The following is a 7,871-nucleotide window of genomic DNA, read 5'->3' as shown; positions in this document are numbered from 1 at the left end:
TTTCTTAAATAGCTGTACATCACATGTAGATTTTATTTTACACTTAACTTAAACCAAAAACTAAAATGATTTTACAAAAAAAGACAAGTACACTGTCAGTAATAAAATAATAAAAACAAATTACTTTATTTTACTTGAGGTATTTGAAATATGACAACACTACATTTATCAAAGCAGTGTTTTAAGAGCCTGTTTATTTTGACAGCTAGCTGTATATGCCTGTAATGCTTGAAGAGAGACTAGAACACAGATATTATGTATAAATCACACAAATACCTCATACAGAAACATTTCTAGCATAATTCTATTGTCGCAAAGAAATAAAAAAGTTCCATCTTTGCTAAAAGTTTCACTTCACGATACAGCCAAATACATTGTCATCGATCATGCATTGATCTAATTCTAAATAGTGGATAGATTTTGACAAAATTTAGTCAAGGAGCAAAATTCATGAATACTTTAATAGCGAAGAGATCGCGATACAGTCTGAGCACACACGCGATCATGAGAGGACTTGCAGTTCATTTGAAAAAAAAAAAAGTCTATTTAAAAGCTCGCAGATCTGTTTTAGCGATTACATGACTGCGCTCTCATGTAAAATGAAGCACTCTTCAGATTTGCAAAAAATGAGTTATTGCGCAATACCTGCATTTCCGCGCCGACATATTCAGAGGAGTGACAGGTCAGAGGCGAGTCAATTCGCTGTCGGAGAGAAAAGAGCAAAACGTGTATGTAGATCATCAAAATGACAGGAAATATGTCCGCGGTTTAATTACTCTTGCTAGACATCTCTATAGTGAAAACATCCGCAAAGCATTATTCCAACAAAACATTTGTTTATAAGTTGTTTTTTCTGTCTTTGCAACACAGTAAGTCTTTGTCCCGCCCTTACGTTTCACGCAAAACTAGGCAAGGTCGACTGTGATTGGCCACTTTTCACATCAGTCAAATCACCGCTTTGGAAACTGATTTTAGCAGCGTATGAAACAATGCACTGACTAAAATAAACATTTTAAGCACAGCGCTGCGATCTTCAGAAAACAGCCAATGCTGATCATGTTACGAATTGTCCATGTATGCCTGTCAGAGAGTATGAGCATGCAGTACACCAAGTACGCCTTAAGGTGGCACTGTTTGATCACATATGGACATTTAGTGAACTGATTACAGGCATCGTGCTTTAGTGTTGCATCAGCCATTCCGTCTGGAAAGTTCGCTCGATTGCACGCATTATTGGGACAATGTATGAGTGACAGACAAAGTAAGTTTAATGTTATTTGCTTATATACTGTTATTTGAAGATTGAATCAACAGCAAACACTGTTTAGCAGTTTAAATGTGTTTATTATGCACAATCTGTTTACTATCGCGATCTGTTCATTGCCCGTGAATTGTGCTCTGTAATATGAGACGCTGATCATTGAAAGTGTAAATTGATGATCATTATAATTTGTATTAACAAAGGAATAAGTGTACACTTGATACTTTGTATACTAAGATATATTTCAGTTTATTTGTTATTTGTATAAGAATGTTTCAGTAATTAATTTGTAATTCTTTTGTTCTTTATTGTTCTCAGAAACCTTGCATTTGTCCATCTCAGCAATCATTAAAGCTACATATATCATCTAATACTGACTCCAAGTTCTCTAATCGGAACCCTGTGGCGGTTAGCAAACATCGGTCCAGTAATTAATCCCTAATTGTAACATGGTCCTTCGAGCCGGATGCTAACTACTACAGACATGTCAGTATCTGAAGCAAACTCTTCCAGTCCAGTTCAGAGGTCAGTGAGGCTACGTACACTTCCTGCGCATCTGGAAAACTATATTTTGGATATCAATCTTCCTAGTTGTCTTCCATCAAGCACTTCTGCAGCGAATGTAGTTGGAGATATATTGGCATCATCTACGCACGCTCCCATGAGTAAATCAGAGCAAATTCAGTCAAATAAAGAACTTTCATTGAGAGAACTGATGGAGAACCTCTCCGCAGCGGAGCAGGAGGAATCAAATGAGATCGCACAGCTCACAAGCAGATTGTCTCTTTATGAGAAAAGGCAGCAGCGTCGACAGGATATGATGCAGCGAATTAATGCATTCCTACGTGAAGAGGAAGCCGACAGCCTTATAGTACAAGGTGCAGGCGCAGCCATACAGAAGGGAGCACATTCCCAGGAGTCTGTTCCTCACATTTCCTCGACTGCTGAACACTCATCAAAGATACCAGCTATTTATTTAGCATCTCAGCCTGCATTAATGAGCCCAGAACAGAAGAGATCTGACCTCCCTCCTATCTCATCAGCACCGGTAACTCCTAATACACCTAATGTAGTCCAGTCTACTAACATAGCCCCGCTTGCATCGCAGACGCTTCCATTACACAATGTGAGTTCCATTCACTCTATGCCATCATCATATTTCATGTCTCCACGACTGCACGCTGACCCAGACGCAGCACAGATACAAATACGTACACCTGTACAATATGGACATCAGTCACCCCCCAAACTTATAAGGTCCTCAGGCCTGGAGGATGCTCCTCGACTGCCCCAACAGCAATGGGCCATAAATTATCCCGTTACAGTATCTCACATGCAGCCTTCTGTAGCCCATCCAGGCGATCATTATGCCTATTCAGCACAGCCTGATTATCGTAGTGCTTATCACCAGCTGTATGCAGTGCACTCAAATGAATGGCCACAGCCTATTGACTATCGTGCAGCACCCCCAGTTCATATGCCCCTGTATGGAGCACCGAAGCCTTCAATTCCAGATTTTGTTGCAGACAATGAAAGGGATTTCGCCAATCTAAAACTGGCATTAGACAATCTACTAGATTCACATCCAGAACTATCAGAAAAATACAAGTATCACGTGCTGCTAGAGCATCTCAAACTCCCAGAGGCTCAAATGATCGGCCAATCATGTCGACATGAAGCTCATCCTTATACATCAGCAATGCAAGCTCTTCAGTTACATTATGGACAGCCTCATCAGTTAGCTCAGAGCGAAATTGCAGCTATTCTGAATGCTCCAGATGTTAAAGTTGGTGATGGTAGTAGCTTCCAGTCATTTGCTTTAAGAGTTCACCTTCTTGTGAGTATGCTGTTATCTCTGGAAGGATCCAGAGGTATTGAACTTAGCTGCTGTTCCCATGTAGATAGGCTCCTCAGCAAACTCCCTAAGTATCTCAGAGACAACTTCATTGAATATTTGCAGATACAAGGTAAGCTGAATGTCTCCAGTCTCAACCCATATAACCTCAGAGACTTCTCTGGCTGGCTTCAAGGTAAAGCTCAGCAGCAGCGCCTGTCCAATAAGCTAGTTGAACGTTATCAGAAAGAAAAGTTTATCCCCCAAGCACATGGGAGAACCTCAACGCGACCTAGAGGTCAGAGTACTTTAGTCTACCATGGGGTAGAATCCCAAAGCAATAGAGCTCCTAAGCCGGAGTCTCAGCCCCCTCAGTGGAGAAAATCCAAAGTGCATTGTCTGTTCTGCCACAGTAAAGATCACTACATAACACAGTCCTCAGATATTAAGGAGCAGTCAGCAGATAATCTCATGCAGTGGATAGTAGAGGGAAAACGATGTTGGAAGTGTGGTCGTTCTCATTCTCCAGAGAGCTGTAATCTGAGAAAACCCTGCGGTATGTGTGGAGAAATACACCTTCAAGTGCTCCATGGAGCTGCAGAGAAGCGATTCAAAGCTAAGCAGACTACTGCACTGAGTAGCAGAATCTATCTCACCCCTTCTAACTCCTCAGGTCGAGTCTTGCTGAAAGTGGTGCCAGTGCTGCTGCATAACGAGGACAGGACCATCGAGACATTCGCTATACTTGATGATGGAGCAGAACGAACCATGCTGCTGCCCACAGCAGCTCAAAAGCTGCAGCTGGAGGGTAAGGAAGAAACCTTAGCCTTACGTACTATTCGCCCTGATGTTACATTCCTTACTGGTTCGATTGTTACCTTTGATGTGTCCTCCATGCTCAATTCTGGAACCAGATATAGGATTCAAAATGCATTTACTGCTGCTGGTTTAGATCTGGTGGAGCAGAGCTACCCTATAAAGGCTCTCCAACACAAATATGCACACTTAAGGAATCTTCCACTGCAGCCTTTCAAGAATGTTCAACCCTTGTTGTTGATTGGGTCAGATAATAGCACTCTGATCACAGCGGAGAAGACAGTTCAAGCCAGCAATCAGATGGGACCAGTTGCAGTTCGCACAAAGCTGGGCTGGGCTCTTCAAGGCCCAGAAGGCCTCCCAAACAAAGGTACCACAATGACTCAGAGCTATTTCTTTACTGCCTCAGCAGCACACGACACACTTTATAGAGATGTGGAAAGACTGTGGCAATTAGACTCATTACCATACCGCAGCGAGAAGGTTGTAATTCGCTCTAGACAAGACCAAGAGTCCATCAAGATTCTTGATACTAAAACGTGCAGAATATTGGTTAATGATGTGGAACGTTATGCCACCCCACTCTTACGCCCAGCAGAAGCTCCTAAGCTGAGAGCTCCTAAAGAGTCGGTACTAGCCAATCTACGTAACACAGAAAAGAGACTCCGAGATCAGCCAGAGAAAGCAGCTGCTTATAAGGGAGAAATGAATAGGCTGATTCAGGCTGGCTATGTGAAGCAGATTACTGCAGAGGAAGCTGAAAACTCAGAGGAGTCCTGGTATCTGCCACATCATCTCGTTTATCATAATGATAAAGCACGGCTAGTGTTCAATTGTTCCCATGTATACAAGGGCACCTCCCTAAACGATCAGTTACTGCCAGGTCCGAACCTGGGGCCTTCTCTAATTGGGGTCCTACTGCGATTCCGGCAACATCAAGTGGCAATCAGTGGGGATATAAGAGGAATGTTCCACCAGGTTCACCTGTTGCCTGAGGACACTCCGTTGCTACGGTTCCTTTGGAGGGACTTACAGCAGGAAGCCTCACCAGAGATATATGAATGGCAGGTGCTACCTTTTGGGACAACAAGTAGTCCCTGCTGCGCTATCTACGCATTACAGAGGCATGTCAGAGAACACCCACGCAGCACTCCAGGTCTCATTGAGTCAGTCGAGCGCAGCTTCTATGTTGATAATTGTTTGGAGAGTCACCCCAATGGTGCAGCAGCCCAAGCTAGAGTTGATGACTTGCGTAGTTTACTAGCTGATGGTGGATTTGATATCAGACAATGGGCTAGCAATCGATCATCAGTTGTGGCTCACCTACCCCCTGAAGCCAGGTCTAAGGACATGGAGCTGTGGCTAGAGCATAATCGGAGTGATCAAAGAGAGCCTGCATTAGGACTCTGCTGGAACTGTAGTTCAGATACACTGGGCTAAAGATATCGACCCATTGAGTACTCAACTCTGACCATGCGCACAATTTATAAGATACTGGCCAGTCAGTACGACCCGCTAGGGTTCCTTACGCCATACCTAACCAGAGCTAAAGTTCTTGTGCAGCAGCTGTGGGCAAAGAGGAGAGACTGGGATGATCCAGATCTCCCTCTAGATCTATGTGAATCCTGGAAGCAATGGGAGAGTGAATTGCCAAATATCAGTGCCATCTCAATCCCTCGTAGTTATCTCCCAGATGGAATGGATCAGCCCAACACTGAACACCACCTTCATGTTTTCTGTGACGCCTCTGAGAAGGCGTACGGAGCAGTAGCCTACCTCTCATCCACACAAGGTGGTGCTACCAATGTAGCATTCGTCATGGCCAGATCAAAGGTTGCCCCTAAACGACAACAGACTATGCCACGACTGGAGTTGTGTGCAGCGCTGGCAGGAGCGCAGCTTGCCAATCTGATCCAGACAGAATTGTCAGTCACACTGCAAAGGACTACACTGTGGACAGACTCCACGACAGTTCTAGAGTGGTTGCAATCAGAATCATGTAGATTTAAGGTATTCGTTGGTGCTCGTGTATCAGAGATACAAGAACTTACAGATCTGCGAGCCTGGCGTTATGTGGATACGCTGAGTAATCCAGCGGATGACTTGACAAGAGGAAAGAAACTTCTAGATCTAGCTACTCCCAACAGGTGGAGTAAAGGCCCATCCTTTCTGTTGCAAGCTCCTGACTGTTGGCCAGAGAAACCACATACTGCTCCATTACTCCAGTCAGATGAACTGAGAAATATAACACTCTGCAACTTAGTATCGGTACAACAGCAGGACAGTGTGCCAGATGCAAGTCAGTTCACATCATGGAAGGACCTAGTCGAAGCTGTCCGCCTCCAATGTCAGGGTACAGGAGAGCCTGCTCAAACTCAGCCAAGCAATAGTTACCGTGCAGCTGAACTCACCCTTCTAAGAGCATGCCAAGAAAGCAGCTTTCCAGAGGAGCTCACCTCACTTAAGACAGGCCAGCCCGTTCATATCAACAGCAGGCTCAGGCACTTAGCACCAGAGCTGGACGAGGCAACTAACCTTATCAGAGTAGGAGGGAGGCTACGACGGATGCAGCCGATCAGTGACTTTGAGATCCATCCTATAGGGCTCGACTCACGTCATCCTGCCACTGCCCTTCTAATCAAAGACTATGACGAGCGCCTGCTGCATAGTGGATCTGAGAGAGTCTTCGCAGAGATCAGGAGGCAGTATTGGATCTTGAAGGGGCGGCAGGCTATAAAGAAACATCAGCTTCAATGCACAGAGTGCCAACGATGGAGAGCTCGCCCTAGAATTCCTCAAATGGCAGACCTACCATCAGCTCGCCTCCGTATCTTTTCTCCACCATTTCACTCAACGGGCATTGACTGCTATGGGCCATTCATTGCTAAGATTGGCAGGCGCCATGAGAAGAAATGGGGAGTGATTTTCAAGTGTTTAACAACCCGTGCAGTACACTTGGATCTGCTCAATTCAATGGATACGGATGCTTTCTTACTCGCCCTCCGTCGATTCATTGCACGGCGAGGCAGACCAGTGGAGATTCTCTCAGATCGAGGCACTAATTTTCGAGGGGCAGATGCGGAATTGAGAGCAGCCTTTGAGGAAATGGAAACACAGCTTCAACAGCAGCTGGCAAGTTACCAGATTGAGTTTAAATTCAACCCACCTAATGCTCCACATTTCGGAGGTGTATGGGAGCGGGAGATTCGCTCCATCAAGAATGCACTCCAGGTTGCTGTGGGAACTCAACCTCTACCAGAGGATGTGCTACACACCATCCTTGTAGAAGTAGAAGGTATCATTGACTCCAAGCCTCTTGGATATGTTTCAGCTGACATCGCTGACCCCGATCCTATAACCCCAAACATGCTCCTCATGGGGCGGCGGGATGCTTTCCTGCCGCAAGCCGTTTATGCTCCTGAAACTATAGGACGACGAAGATGGAGGCATTGTCAAAATATCATAGAGCATTTCTGGATTCATTTCTTGTGAGACTACCTGCCAGCACTTCAATCTCGCTACAAATGGCAGCAACAAAAGGAAGCCATTGCATTAGGGACTGTGGTAATGATAGTAGATCCTAATCTACCACGTGCAGACTGGCCTGTGGGACGAGTGCTGAAGCTCTTTCCGAGTCAAGACGGCAAAGTACGAGCAGTCGAAATTCAAGTAAAGGATAAAGTCTACACTCGTCCTGTGGCACGACTTATTCCCCTACCAGGCCTGCCAGACAGTGCTAAAGATCAGTCAGCATAAAGAATTCTCTTGATATACACATTTGCTACTCAAATGTGGGGGCGGCTGTTACGAATTGTCCATGTATGCCTGTCAGAGAGTATGAGCATGCAGTACACCAAGTACGCCTCAAGGTGGCACTGTTTGATCACATATGGACATTTAGTGAACTGATTACAGGCATCGTGCTTTAGTGTTGCATCAGCCATTCCGTCTGGAAAGTTC

This window comes from Danio rerio, chromosome 10 (genome assembly GCF_052040795.2).
Source record: "Danio rerio strain M-AB ecotype USA chromosome 10, GRCz13ab, whole genome shotgun sequence".
NCBI lineage: Eukaryota > Metazoa > Chordata > Actinopteri > Cypriniformes > Danionidae > Danio > Danio rerio.
This window is presented reverse-complemented; position numbering follows the sequence as displayed.